We start from the raw sequence: 16,144 nt of genomic DNA on the forward strand, positions 1-16,144 counted from the left end.
AGTTTTGGTTAGTTCTATATTTTGGTCCTCAAGCTCTGAGATTCTTTCTTCTGCTTGGCTAATTCTGCTTTCCATGCTTATCAGTTTGTTATTTATTTCATTCACAGTATTCTTTATTACTGTTATCTCAGTTATCAGCTTCTTCTTAGTTTCTTCTTATCGCTCCTCAATTCTTTTTAATCTCTCCATTAATGTCTTGATATCTAGGTTTGTAGTTTGAGACCAGTCATTCTGGGGGCTCCTCATTGTTTGTATTCCGAAGTCAGTTTTCTCAGTGTCTGCTCTCCCAGGGTTCTGGTGGAGACCTATATTCTTCTTTTGATTTTTCTTCATTTGTGTAGATTTTTCTCTTTCTCCCCTCTCCCTCCCCTTCTTTAATTCTGTTTTTCAGGGAAGGTGGGGTTGCTTTTACTTTGCTTATATAATTTCCTGTTCTTCCTTATGAGGGTCCTCTGACTTTGTTCACTTTTGAGGTTGGAGTGTGGGCTGTGGGCTGTGCTTTTTGCAGTTTTGAGGTTTAATTGAGGGGGAAGCTGTGATTCAGAATCTATCTGCTGATTCCAGCATCCACCAACAGGTGTATGGGCACACTGAAACCTATTTTCCACTGCCTTACAATCTGTCTTTGCAGTGGGATGTAGGTTTGGTCCCTGGAACAAAAGGAGGTACAAAAGAGGAAAATAATGGAGGAAGGGGGCATCAATAGGAAGTTAGAAAGAGAGAAGAGTGAGAGGGAAAACAGACAGACATACCAACTAACAGGTGAAAAAGAGACACAAGGCCAGAGAGAAGTGAAAAAGACACAGAAGCAAAATTCCCTAAAGAATATTGGTAGCTACACAAAGACAGACCAATAAAATCATGTCTTTTGATGCGTTTTCCCCAACACAAACAGATAGTGTGAGTCAAAAAGCAAACAAAAGTGAGCAAAACAGTCAAAATGATAAAATCAAAAGTCAACATAAGAAATCAGACTAGCTCTGGAATCTTTCCTGAGTGTCTAAAGTCTCTTCAGCTCTGATCTCCAGCCTCTCCCCTTTGCTTTCATTGCAGGCAGCTAGATTTACTCACAGCTTGGGTTTGTTCTTTTAGCCTGCTGCCTGAGAGGTCTGCGATGCTTAATTGCCTGTGTCTGAATCAGCATAGGGGAGGGGATTTATCTCCTGTTTAGCGACGTTACCTTAGGACCAAGGTGGAGTCTGCTCATAGGTGGGCAGGGCAATGCAAATCTCTGCCTGGAGAATGGCCAAGGTGGCAGCTCCTTTTTTGCCGATCCTTTCTCTCCGCTAGTCTGGGTCCCTGGGCGATCCACTATGATGGGCTCTGGTGGTGTGCAATGCACCAGGGATCAGCTGCACAATTGGGCGCTGGATCTGGTGTGCCACCAGCAGGCTGGGGTGAAGAAGGGAGTTGGGAGTTCCCTCCTCTGGAGTTGAGAGCCTCTGATCAGCACCTCCTTAAGACATGCTGTTCCCTTAAACAAGCATGGAGTCACACGCTGGGTGCCTCAGCCACAGTAGGCCCAGAGCTCCAGAGCGCCAAAGAGCAGGTGGTAAGCAGTGAGAGTGACCCTGGGCCCCTCATGGGGTACTTCAGCCAGAAATGGAGCCGTTATCTCTGAGGGGTAGGCACCCAGAGCCCTCCTGGGTGACCGGCGGCTTGGTCCTGGGTGCTGGGCGAGACGATGTAGCCAGGGAGGGAGCCAAGACCCAAGTCTCCCACCTGGGTGGGGGTCACATATAGTGGGGCAGCAGCAGCTAGAGGCCACAATATCCTGCCCTGTATGGGACCGAGGGTCCCCGGGCCTTGGACCAGTGCGGCTGGCAGTGGGCAGGAGGATGGGGGAAGGAAAGTAAGAGTCTTTTTGGGAACTCAGGTTCGGAGATTCTCACAATTCCACCTATGCCATTGCCACCTTACTGGAACTCTATCTATCATGTTTTAACTGTTTCCTATTTGCTACATTTGTTATTTGCTTCTTTCCTTCTATTTTTCTGTCTTTTCTGATTTTAATTGAACATTATCCATGATTTCACTTCATCTTTGTTTGTAGTATTATACACTTAAAAATATTTTAATGGTAGCCCTAAAGTTTCTAATATAAATTTTTAGGTAATCTAAATCAATCTTTAAATGACACTATACCACTGCCATTGTTGTCATTTATTTCACTTGCCCATGTGATATGAGCAACCAGTACATTGCTATTCTATTATTACTTTAGTAATTATCTTTTAGATCAATTGAAAATAAGAAAAAAAGTAATTTTATTTTACTTGTATTTATTTCTTCTCTGACGAGTGATGCAATGACGCAAAAGCAAACAGAACTAAAGGGTGAAATATACAAACTCACTTTTATAGTTGGAGACTTCAAAATTCCTTTTCTTATGCAGATCTGAATTTCTGTCCTTTATCACTTTCCTTCTCCACGAGACACTTCTTTTAACACTTTTTACAGGGAAAACTCTAGTAGTGAGCATGTTCTTTAGTTTTTGGCTGTTTAACAAAGTCTTTTTTTCTCAGGTTGTTATTTTTTTTCCCTTCTTTTAGCATTTTAAATATTTAACTGCACCCTTCTGGCTTCCATAGTTTCTGTTAAGAAATCAGATGTAATTCTTATCCTGTTTCTCTGTAAATGAGGCAAATTCTTCTCTGACTTCTTCCAGGATTTTCTTTACTTTTTTCCTCGGTTTTCTGAAGTTTGGAGATAATTGTTTTCATAGTTATCCTACTTAGGGTTCTTTGTACTTCCTGGACTTGTGATTTAGTATCTATAATTAATTTTAGAAAATCATCTGATATTGTTACTCCAATATTTGTTCTGTTTCTTTATCTTGTTCTTCTCCTTCTGATATTGTAAATACACGTTACACTTTTGAAATTGTTTCTGTTTGACTATCTTCTGGTTTACTGATTCTTTTCTCAGACGTGTCCATTCTGCTGATGACGCTATTGAAAGCATTCTTTATTTTTCTGTGTTTTTTTAAAATTTCTGGAATTCCCTTTTGATTTTTTTCCTAGAGTTTCCTTCTCTCTGCTTACATTTCCCACCTGTTCTTGCATGTTGACTGCTTCCTTTATTGAAGTCCTTAACATTTTAATTCTAGTTATTTTAATTTCCCTATTTGATAGTTCTCAAACCTGTATCATGTCTGAGTCTGATCCTGATGCTTGTTTTTTTTCTTTTTACTGTGTTTCTCCTTGCCGTTATTCATGCCTTGAAAAATTTCATTAAAACCCAGAGATAATGTATTGAGTAATAATAATTGAGGTAAATAGGCCTTTTGTCTGTATTTGTTGTTGTTAATCTGGCTAGCAGTCGAACTGTATTTAATGTTTGCTGTGGCTGTAGGCAACAGTGGCTTCAAATTCCTCATGTTTTTGTTTTGTCTTCCCTGTAGACACTGGGCATCCTTATAGCTACTCCTTCTTAGAGGGTCTGTGTCTTTCAGCTTTTTCAAGCGTAATCCAGTTATAGTATTGGAACCTGTTGGTATGGTGATAAGGTTGGCATAAGGAAGCAGTCTATCATCTTATAATTATATTTCAGTCTTTAGTAGGCCTGTGTCCCTTGGCTGTGATCATTACAAGTGTCTCTTAACTTTACACCCCCCACCCCTCCCCCACAAGGAATAATAAGGGTAAGGGTCTTTTCCCCAGAGTGGACATTTTTCACTCCGGGGAAATGATCATCCCTAAAACATGACAAGCCTCCAATAAAGTTTTTTTTATCTCCTGGAGGGCAGGGCTTTGTTACAGAGAATACTCTGGGTATATTTTACAATGATTACTCTTCCATATCTCCTGAGAGGCCATGATGGCCTCTCTTTTCGCTCTTCACTGTAAGAATGTGGTGAGGTTTCTGGGGGGATAAAATCTACAAGTGTGTAAGAACAAGTGTAACCCCCAAGAGTTTCTTACTTTTACCCTGCTTTACACTCAGCCTCTGGCAAATTGTTAACATTACCAATGAAGTGTTACCATAATAACAGTTCATGTGTTCAGTGCTTTCCTCTCCAGGTAAGGAGATCTCAGTTGCAACCCCCTTGATTTAGCTATATTTGCAAATTTCTGGGTGGCTATTTGCCATGGTACCTTAATTCTCTTCTAGGTCTAAGAAATTTCACTGACTTTCAATTTATTTTTTAATAAAGGTGGAAGCAATGACTTCTAAGTTCTTCACATATCGGAGTTAAAACCAAATGTCTCTTTCTTGGTCTTAGGGTCTCCTGTTTTATACTCTCAATTTATAGCCCTTTTCTGGTGTTATAGTAAAAACAGCAAGAGGAAATCAGGCAGTACCTTCCATACTGTGCAAAAATCTCTTTAATTATATAACCAAGTCTATGAGGAACATATTCTGTTTCAGCATAACTGAAGACTATACTGTCACTACGTTTTTACCATTTCACAATAAACATTTCACTTCCAGAAGGATCACTGGGCCCATTTCAGAAGCGACCTACTATATCTTGCATCACTGCTGTTAAATGATTAATATGAAGGCTAGAAAGTTCAGGGTAGTCTGGCCAGTTTTACTAATAAATCATATTTTTCAATAGTCAAATCAGTAGCTTGCAGATATAATGGTATTCATTAGAGATCCATTTGTAGTCCTGGATAATTGATATCACACAATAGATCACACTATGTCAGACTTGAAAAGGCAAAGTATGAGGGAGATTAACAGAAGTTTTCTAATTTTTTCCATTTGGCTATCTCTGTTTATTTCCCAGTCCTCCCCTTATAGTTTTCTTTCTTTCTGGATTCCAGGGAGCTATATCTTTGCTACTGTGCAGTGGAGTTGGTGGCTTCAAGTCCCCCAAGCATCTTTTCAATGGCTTCTTGACCACCCTAAGTCTAGTGTAAGAGAGGAATCCTCAAAGCTGAAAACTGGACAATAAGTTTATTCTTCCCAATTTCCTTGCTTACTAACAGATAATAAGGAAATCAATACATAAAACAAGTTGAATGTGACTTAGATTTTATAAAACTAAATGTAGTATCATGTCACTGGCTTCTCTTGGCTACCATTTTGCTTGCTTAACAATGGTAAATCTTGCTTTTAAAAAAAATTTTTATTAAGAATGTAAAGGCACGCAAGTGTTGATCGTTGGTATCTGAGAAAAAATGGATATCTGAGAACAGCAGTTCGCTTTCTGCGAACCTACAGAATGAATAAACGGTAAGTCATTGTTATGCAAGCAATTCTGTGAGTTTTTAAATCAAATTTTAGTGACAATTTCATGTTTCTGATAGTAAGATTTTAAATTTGTTGTTCTCTTACTATCCTTTAATAGTCCACTCTTTGCACCATTGTAATCCAGCTTCAGAACACTAAAAATTAAGTTACATTTTGAGCATTATATTTTTATTGATTGAACTTCCTATCTATCTTTCAGAAGAGAAGGAAAGTTTTAGTTAACTACTTGTGATGCAAACTCTCATCCAGGCTTTATAACACAGAGAAGCAGAAGCAATAACCAAGGACATTTTAATGTGACTAGAATGCTGCAGTCTCACCTTTAGCCCTGGATCTGAGAGAAAAATGAATTGAATTTATTACCGATCATTTTTCTCTTCAATCTTGAAGCAAGCTTGAGAAAAATGAATTCATGGTAATGAAGAATTTTTTAAATAATCAACACCTAACACTTCCATGATTAATTTAGTGTTAGTATTCATTAATATTTACTGTCTAACTATGAAGCTGTCAAATAGATATTCCACGGAGGTGATATGTCTGCAGAACACTCATACCAAGCACATATTTGTCTCTCTGGTATTAGAATTATTCTGGAATGCTTCTAAACCGAATAACATCATGAGGAAATTTCCAGTAACTTGAGACACATACTGTGAAAGCCCTATGTTCTAGAACCTATGCTTGATAGCCATATATGTCTGTAGGCACATCATGTACTCCTTACAAGTCAATCTAAGTAAACTTGTCATTTCGATTCCTTTGTCACTTTCTGACATTATTCAAGACAGTAGATTACATAACCCCAGGCTACTGTGAAGTAATTCATGATTGCCTTTGACAAAAAATTCCACCAATCAGAAACTTGTTCTACACAACTTCTGCAGAGACTCATGACATCATACTCATTACCGGCCCATAGAGTGTAACCCATGCTGGCCACCTTGGATTTCTAAGGCTTATACTAGCTCTGCTCTTTTTAAAGCCTTAATTAGCCTATACCTTGTTTCTTTATTTCAGGTATTTTAAGTCTTCTCAATTGACAGCCTGACTATTTAACTTTAAAGTAGTCTTCTCAATGACTCTCATAAAGAAAGAGAAAAAGGCTATTAAAGACTTGTGGTCAATGACAGGAATATGTGTTGCTCTTTGGCTACAAAGACAGAAAGTTGTTCTAAGGTTTCTGTACTAATTTGAAAGATAGACAAGTGGGACTTCATCAAACTGACAAGCTTCTACAAAGCCAAAAAAACTATCAAGGGAGCAGGGAGACTACCAACAGACTGGGAAAAAATATATGCCAACTGTATATTTGGCAAAGGCCTAACATCTAGGATCTACAAGAAACTCAAATGTGACAAAAAGAGAAAAACAAACAGCCCCATTAAAAAGTGGGCAAAAGATATGAATAGGCACTTCTCCAAAGAAGACATACAAGCAGACAACAGATACATGAAAAAATGCTCAGCCTCACTAGTCATTAAAGAAATGCAAATTAAAACCACACTGAGATACCACCTAACTCCAGTCAGGATGGACATCATCAATAACTCAAAATAACAGATGCTAGAGAGGAAGCGTTGAAAAGGGAACGCTTCTGCACTGCTGATGGGAATGTAAACTAGTACAGCTTCTGTGGAAATCAGTGTGGCAAATCCTAAAAGATCTACAAATTGACCTCCCATGTGACCCTGTAATCCCACTACTGGAAATATACCTGGAGGAACTCAAATCACCCTATGAAAAAGATACTTGAACATGCATGTTTATTGCAGCATTATTCACAATAGCAAAAACGTGGAATCAGCTATGCTACCTATCGAAAGAAGACTAGATAAAAAAAATTATGGTACATATGCAAGATGGAATATTACACAGCCATAAAGAAGGACAAAATTATGAACTTTGCAGCAACTTGGATGGACTTAGAGGATGTAATACTGAGTGATCTATCACAGAAACAAAGAACCGAGTATCACATGTTCTCACTCACAAGTGGACCTTGAACAACTAGAGTAACATTGTAAGAAAGGGATTGGCAGTAGTGGGAAACTGCCAGGGGAGGGCGGGATTGGGCACACCTCATCAGCAAGGGTACATGCATAATGAACATTTGAATACCTAACCATGAATTGTACCCCACATGTTTAAAATTGAAAATGAAAAAAGAAAAGAAAAAGTCAGCATTTAGGGGCAGGTGAAGTCCATAGTACTTTTAATATGCTAAAGTATCCCTACACAGAAAGTCCTGACTATGCTCTCTCTTTAGAAGGTTATTCCAAATGGCCTTGAGGCTGAGGAGAGGCCCAAGTGGGCCTCCATTGCCACTGTCTGAGCAGCACATTATAGCAGGCTCTGTTAGTGCCCTGCTCATATCCTCTTGGCACTGGTCCTATCTGTGTCTACCAGTCTGACTTTCACCTGCATTGCCTGCCTGAGGGCTTTTTCTGCACTCTGGGTGGGTGACACCATGGAAGTACCATGGAAGGTATGCCCATCCCCACAACCCTAGATAATTGACCAATGGGACTTGGGAGATAAATATCCCAGCCCTCAACCTGTTGCTCTGTTTCCAGTGCCCACACTAGTAACTGGATTCACAATGCACCTTGCATTGTTCCCTCTTCCCTTCCGTATCTCATATGGCAGTCATGAGAAAGTCTGACAGAACTTCAAGTGAAACCGAATGAGCCACTGAGTTTTGGAATCCACAGCAGCGTTTGCATGAGGTCACATCACACTTCCATGCTTCCAGACAATAATGGAGTATGGCAGGGATACTAACACTGGCCTCTTCTTGGCAGATGTGGAATATTGCTGATAGCCAACTCTGGTTCAAGAACTTCCTGAATAACTTCCTCACACTCTAGAAGTCACCCAAGCTTCTCTCCTTCCACTGGTATCAGACTTGCATATTGATCTGGTAACATCCCAGGCTTCTCCTTATTTTTCCTTCTGAAGATATTTTCCCTAATCATGTCTTTTTAAGCTTAACCCCAACAAGATACCTATTTCTTGAAGAATGAGTACTAACACATCATAATTCCTCATTCTCCTGGTAGTGTGTTTGAGATCACCTACCCACTTAACTCCTTATATGCAATAATCCTCGATGTAGAATCTTTTCTTAGAAAAACTCTGAATCAAAGCATGTTAAGAGGCTAACAGCCATACCCTTAATTTAATTGTATTATTTTACAAAATCATATAATAATTAGAACTAGAAGGGGCCTCAGAAAACTTGTAACCCAGAACACTCATGTTTCATATGAAGAATGAAAAGAAATTATTTCACCTTCCTGTTGAGGCACAGGTAGAAGTAGAAGATAACTTCAGTAATTGTTGTGAGAACAAGTATTATACATTGACGACCTACATTATCAAAGGAATCATTCCAAACAATTAGTATAAAATAATATCAATTTGCAGCTCTCTTGTGGCATTTTAAAAAATCTAGTAAGTTGTAAATCCCAGGGATACAAGAGCTATGGATTTGTAGATTCTTTGCAATATGTGCACCAGAGTCTGGAGTCTGTAGAGTTTACTTAACAGTACACAGTTATTATCAAAACATATTTAGAAGTTGCGAAGAATAACATTGCTAGATAAATTAGTATTTCATTAATATAAAAATATAATTTTAATTTAGTATCTATTTTGTCAATCAGCATCTGCCACTATCTCATCTACTCTCTAATAAGGTTATATGAATTGTGACATATGCAGATAAAGTATATTAGGAGATTTTGGAAAATGATGATCTGTTTCATTTCTCTGCCTTAAATAAACCATGAAATCGTGATTAGGTTAATTCTTCCACGCTGGCTTTTTCTTTGACTAATAAAATCCCAAATCATAATTCATTTGTATTAGTCTGATTATATCACACTCTTGAAGATATATGGGTGGCTTTTGAGTTGATTGTAAGTTAATTCAATGCGCCAAATTATTATTTCTAAAACTCTATAAAACATTCATATGACAAAGTCCATTCAATCTCTACATCTTACTATTCTAACTAAATGCTAAAATCATGCTGACTGAATTCAGTAAAGTGACATCGAATACAGTCACTTTTTAAAATTGGTTTTTCTTCATCCACCATCTTTCTATGCCCCTTACATATACGAGACCTATATTCCATCTGACTGCCCATACATCTCCCTTTCCCTGAATCGGAGTTTCAAGCAGGTTGTTTTTCTACACTTGATCAGCCTCCTTCATCCATTCTGGTAAATACTCTCCACCCTGTTTTTTTTTTTTTGGAAACTCACATGTCATTCTCAGATCCTCAATAAAACCTGCACACTTTAGCACAGACAATTCTATTGAGTTCAATACACTAATTCCCTTAGAACTTATATCACAATATGATATTGATGTTCACTATACATACTGAGGTCAAAAGTCCCTCTTCAAATTTAGAGTCTGCTTCCCTTAAAGTGATTGAGAACTGAAATACTTAAATGCAGAGACATACAAAGTTGATGTAACATACAAAGTTGATGTACATTTTATATATGTGTGTGTGTGTACATATACATGTTTCAGGGAAAATAAATCAATTATTATCTTTTGAAAAAAGTCATTAAGTTTCCCTTTTTTTGGACATTGGTGAAACTGGTTGGACTCCCCTAGTCTGGTTAATGATTCTTGAATTATGTTCTAAAGCTTCTTTGGGTAGAACCTTATAAATACAGCAAAAATCTCAGCAAGTTTACTTTTATTTTCTCTTTGAGAAAGACGTTGACAAGCAAATCACCAGTGCAAACAAAACTGAACTACTTAGGAGAAAAAATTGTCTTCAAGCAATTTAGCATATCATTTACCTTCCTTGTCATGCTAATACATATAATATAAAGTTTATTATTGTAATCATTTTGAAGTGCAGAATTCAGAAGCTTTAATATACTCACAACATTGTGTAAACACTATTATCTAGTTCCAGAACTTTCTCATCATAATAAATGCAAACCCCGTCTTTCTAAATGTAAGGAACTTCATTTTGAAGTCTACAAGAGTGTTCATTACAACACTGTCATGGTGGGAAGGTGGAAACAGATGTTCTTTGCCAGGAAAGTAGATAAGGATAGGTTGGTAATCCAATGCAAAAGAATGCAATGTAGCCAGGTGAGGTGGCTCATGCCTGCAATCCCAGCACTTGGGGAACATGAGGTGCAAGAATTGCTTGAGCTCAGGAGTTGGAGACCAACCTGGGTAACATAGTGAGACCTCATCTCTACAAAAACTAAAAAAAATTAGCGGGGCATGGTGATACACACCTGTAGTCCCAGATGCTTGGGAGGCTGAGGTGGGAGAAATGCCACCTAGAAGGGCAAGGTTGTGGTGAGCTGTGATGGTGACACTACACTCAAGCCTGGGCAACAGAGTGAAATCATGACTCAAAAATAAATAAATAAATAAAATAAAATATCCACAGTAACACGGATGAAATTTTAAATTGTTGCATACTGCGTAGGGCATGAGTCAGCAAGCATTTTGTAAAGTTTTAGACTTTGCAAGTCAAATAATCTCTTTTGCAACTACTCACCTCTGCAGTTGTAGCATGAAAGCAGCCACAGACACTATATAAACTAATGGGAATACTTGTATTCCTATAAAACTTTACCTATAAAGATTAAGTTTTAAATTTTATATAATTTTTACATGTCATGAAATGTTATTCTTTTTATTTTTTTTCAAGGAATTGAAGATGTAAATACCATTTGTAGCTCACGATCTGTACAAAAATAGGTGGTAGGTTGAAAATAACCAGTGGGCCATAATTTGCTGCCTCCTAATTTAGAAAAAAAGGACAAAAGAGTATGAGATATCTAATAGAATGTAACTTTCTAATATTAAAAACATATGCCCCAAAGTAAAAATGTATATTTTCTGGAATGTGTTAAAATAAGAGTTCCATCATGAACACATTAAATTAGTTGTCAGTGGAGAGGGAAAAAGATGATTGGTAATATGGCATATACACACGCACATACTATATATCTGGGGGTGCCAAAAATGTGTACATATTTTAAGAGATGTTATCTATGTATTGCTTTTCGAAGTTGAATTGAATTATGGCAGCAATGTGTAGTATAATGTTTGTTCAAAACATGGCATTAATCAATGAATGCTAGCAACACCATGCTACAGGCAGGGCAGGATTATAATTTTAATACAGCTTTTTTTTCCTTTTTAAAAAATGTGTATACGTTTTTCAGCACCTTCCCCATATATGACAATTAAGTTTGCAAACTCATCCTAGAAAAACGCTACATACCTCAATGCTGAATATCACTATGGTCACCTTTGAAGTACTCCTTGTGGGAAGCTATGCACCAATGCCAGTGCCTAGTTCATCCATCAAAGCAATTTTGGAACTTTTTTTTGCTAGAGTGACAATCAGAGCTATCCTTGATGTCCTGAATGTTATCAAAATGTCTTCCTTTCAATATCTTCTTTATCTTAGGGTAAAGATCAAAGTCACTGGGGGCCAGATCAGGTGAGTAGGGAGTGTGTTCCAGTATAGTTATTTGGGTACTGGCTAAAAACTCCCTCACAGACAGTGCTGTGTGAGCTGGTGCATTGTCATTAAGCAAGAGTTCCTTTGGGACCATTTCTGCCCACACCTTTCTCATGCCAAGATTTTCAGTTAAGATTTCTTGTTTCTCTATTTATGCTTACTTGGTCTGCTATGCTTCTCACAGTCAGTAGATGATCTTGACACATAATTCATCAAATTTTTGCAATGTTTTAGTCAGTTCTGCTTGTTTCGGGCTATCCTGACCTCTCTTCAACAATGATACTTTCCTCTCAGAAAAACATTTAATCCTTTTGTACACTGCCATTTCCTTCATGACATTACCCCCATAAACTTAGACTAACATGTCGCTGATTTCACTTCTGCTCTTGCTAAGTTTAACAAGAAACAACGTTTGCTCATTGCTCTAATTCAAGCTCCAATAGTCTCACAATGGCACACAAAGACATACAACAACAATAGTAAATGCCACTCAGCAAGACACTGCCACATATCAACATAAACATAACTGTGAAATACTGATATACCAAGATTATGAAATTTTACCGAGTTGTTCATACAGTGCTTCCAACATAAGTGCATTGTGGTAAGTTCGTGAACTTAACTGTCATAATACACACATGCACGCACACGCGCATACACACACACACACACACGCACACACACACGCAAACACAAAGCTTTAATAGCTATCACCATTTCTACTTAACACAGCACTGAATATCCTAGCCAGGCACTAATGCAAGCACACAAATTAAAAGGCAAAAAAGTATAATTAATGTAACACTCTTGTCATGTGTTGAAATATTATATGAAGGAAACTCTATGAAACTTATAAAGCACAAGAACTAATGCATGAATTTAGCATTATCAATACACAAAAATCATTTTGTGTCTCTATGCTAGCAATTAAAAAATTAAAAATAAGAATTTAAAAAGTTCTTTATGTGAAAAACTGCAAAAACATTAAGAATAAAAAAAAAAGAAATTAAAGTAAATGGGGAGATATAGTTTGTGGATTAAAAAACTCAACACCGTGATGATACTTATTCTCTCTGAACTAACTGATAACATAATGAGAATCAAAATAAAAACTGACACCTAAAATCTGAAATTTATCCGGAAATGCAAAGAAAATATAAGCAACAAAACAATTTTGAAAAAGTATAAAATTCAAGGGCTTACAGTACCTGAATTCAAGATTTACTATAACACCATAGTAATAAAGACAGTGTGGCATTAGGATAGGAAGAGAAAATTAGATCAGTGGTATACATTAGAGAAACTCACATATCTGTAGCAATTGATGTTCAAGAAATCTGTCAATTAATTTTCAACAAAGACACTAGAGCCACTCAATAGTGTCCAGAAAAAAATATAACAAACATGCTGGAACAACTTGATATCTATATGAAAAAACAAGAAAACATGACCCCCTGCAACAAATCATATACAAAAATTCATTTGGCATATATCAGGGACCTAAAGATAAAATTTAAACTATTAAGCTTCTAGAAGAAAATTTTTGCAAAAATGGAATAACAAAAAATTTGAACAGAAAAAAATGAAAAATTGAACTTCATCTAACTTAAAATGTTCTGCTCCTCAAGAAGCCACAGTAAAAAAAAAAGAAGAAAAGAGAAAAGTCTGTGAACAGATTGAGACCAGATATTCCCACTATGTATATCTGCCCAGCAAATATAAAGAAGTCATAATGAAGTAATCAAAAGACAAGCTACTCACCAAAAGTTGGCAAAGGACTTAACAGATACTTTGCGAGATAAGATATAAGAATGGCCAATGAGCACATAAGACAGTGATCAATATCATTAGCCATCAGAACAAAGCAAATTTAAACCGTATTAAGGTACCACTTCACACCCACAAAAACTGCTATTATCAAAAAGGTTGAGAATACTGACCACACAATTGCTAGTATGAAAAAGGTTGACAATACCGAGTGTTCCCAAAGATGTGGAAAAACTGGAAGCTTCATACATTCTAACTGGGAATATAAAATAGTACTTCAAAAAACAGATTTTTAGTTCTTAATAAAGTTAAACACACACTTATCCTATAACAAGAATTTCACTCTTGGATATTTACCCGGGAGAAATGAGAACATCTACACACAGGGTCTTATATACATAAAGGTTTCTGCCTAGGCGCTTTATTCTTAAGAGCCAGGGACAGATTGGAGCTACTGCCACCAAGCCCGTATCTGGTTTCTGGGTGCTCCCAATACCCGCCCTTACATGCATTCCCAATTCCTTTTGGTTCCAAGTCCAACATAGCAACTCTCAAGAGATCAGCTGATTCATAATCTTCTAAAGAAAGAACAGCCCTCCCAGAATAAGATTAAGGTTGATAAGGTTGGTGCTGTTGGCATGGCCTGTGCCATCAGTATCTTAATGAAGGACTTGGCAGATGAACTTGCTCTTGTTAATGTCATGGAAGACAAATTGAAGGGAGAGATGATGGATCTTCAACATGGCAACCTTTTTCTTGGAACATCAAAAATTGTCTCTAGAAAAGACTACAATGTGACTGCAAACTCCAGGTTCATCATTATCACAGCTGAAACACATCAGCAAGAAAGAGAGCTGTTTTAATTTGGTTCGGCATAATGTGAACATCTTCAAATTCATCATACCTAATGTTGTAAAATACAGCCCAAACTGCAAGTTGCTTGTTATTTTGAATCCAGTGGATATCTTAACCTATGTGATTTGGAAGATAAGTGGCTTTCCCAAAAACTTTGTTATTGGAAGTGGCTTCAATCTGGATTCAGAATGATTACCTTACCTGATGGGGGAAAGGCTGGGAGTTCACCGACTGAGCAGTCATGGGTGGGTCCTTGGAGAGCATGGCGACTCTAGTATTCCTGTATGGAGTGGAGTGGGTGCTGCTGCTGGTGTCTCCCTGAAGAATCTGCATTCAGATTTAGGCACCAATACAGATAAGAAACAGTGTAAAGAAGTTCACAAACAGGTCATTAGGAGTGCTTATGAGGTGATCAAACTGAAAGGCTACACATATGGGTCACTGGTCTATCTGTGGCAGATTTGGTAGAAAGTATAATGAAGAATCGTACGTTGGTGCATCCAGTCTCCACCACGATACAGGGTCTCTATGGAGTAAGGGATGATGTCTTCTTTAGTGTTTCTTGTATCTGGGGACAGAATGGAATCTCAGACCCTGTGAATATAACTCTGACTCTTGAGGAAGAAGCTCATTTGAAGAAGAGTGCAGATGCACTTTGGGGGATCCAAAAAGATTCGAAATTTTAATGTCTTCTAATGTCATACTACTTCATTTTCTAGGCTACAACAGGATTTTAGTTGGAGGTTGTGCTCACTTTCCTTTTTACCTGATCTTTGATTAAAGCAGTCATATTAAGATGGGCTGGGAAGAACATTCCTAACATTACAAATAGGAATGGTTTGTAAAGACCTTACAGCTATGTCCTGATGCTGGGTGGTACTAATCTTGTGTTGTCCTAACCTGATTAGTATGAAATGGTTCCACCACCTCTGAGGCTCCACTGCCAATGCTATACTGGTTGCTCCTTGAACCCAAGCCATGTTGACTATGTATTATATAACTTGTTGGTTCCTTCACCAAACATGCCTAGTCCAGCTTTTTTTCTCCAGTCGGTCATATCCTGGGATGCAGTGCATAAATCCAGCATTGCATGTCTTATACATAACTGTCCTGAAGAATCTTATTTTGTGTTCTATAGGTATCAGTAGTGTAAATTACCATATAATGTAAAAAGAACAATCTACATGTAAACATTGCAATCAACTACACAAGTGTCATACCAACTGAAACATAAAATAAACCTTGAACAGTGAAAAAATAATAATAACCAAAGACAACAAATAAGAAAATAACCCTGGAAACTGCCTAAATATTCATAAAGCAATGATTGCATTAAAAAATAACATATTCATACAAGGGAATACTACTCCATTGATTTAAAAAGAAGCCAGAATCAAAAAAGGACATCACTACTTTGTTTCGTTTATAAATATTGTGTACTGTAATAAAACTAGAGAAGTGACTTTGCTGCTGGAGTTAAAGCAGACAGGCTGGCTGCCAAGGGGCACAGGGAAATTTTTGGAATTGTGAAAGTCTACATCTTGATCAAGGTAGATTACTCAAGCCTATACATTTATCAGATTGCATTAAAACATATAACTGAATATGCGAATTTTGTAAAAATTTTTTTTAATCAATATTTTTTATTATGATATTGTGGGGTACAGTTAAGGGTTAGGTATACAAATATGCTTCGTTCAGGAACCTTTGTTGATAAGAGGTGTCCCCCTATCCCCAGACAGATATTTACTACCGTTAATCCCATCTCCCTTTTCCTCCCCCCCCACATAG

General features: G+C 37.4%; 1 pseudogene; it reads left to right on the top strand.

Moving 5' to 3' along the window:
• LOC103276561 overlaps positions 1-15,039 on the top strand; it is a 35,963-nt pseudogene extending 20,924 nt beyond the window's left edge.
• Positions 15,040-16,144: the final 1,105 nt, after the last annotated feature.

This window comes from Carlito syrichta, unplaced genomic scaffold, assembly GCF_000164805.1.
Source record: "Carlito syrichta isolate Samal-C Ts95f unplaced genomic scaffold, Tarsius_syrichta-2.0.1 Scaffold316244, whole genome shotgun sequence".
Classification (NCBI taxonomy): Eukaryota; Metazoa; Chordata; class Mammalia; order Primates; family Tarsiidae; genus Carlito; species Carlito syrichta.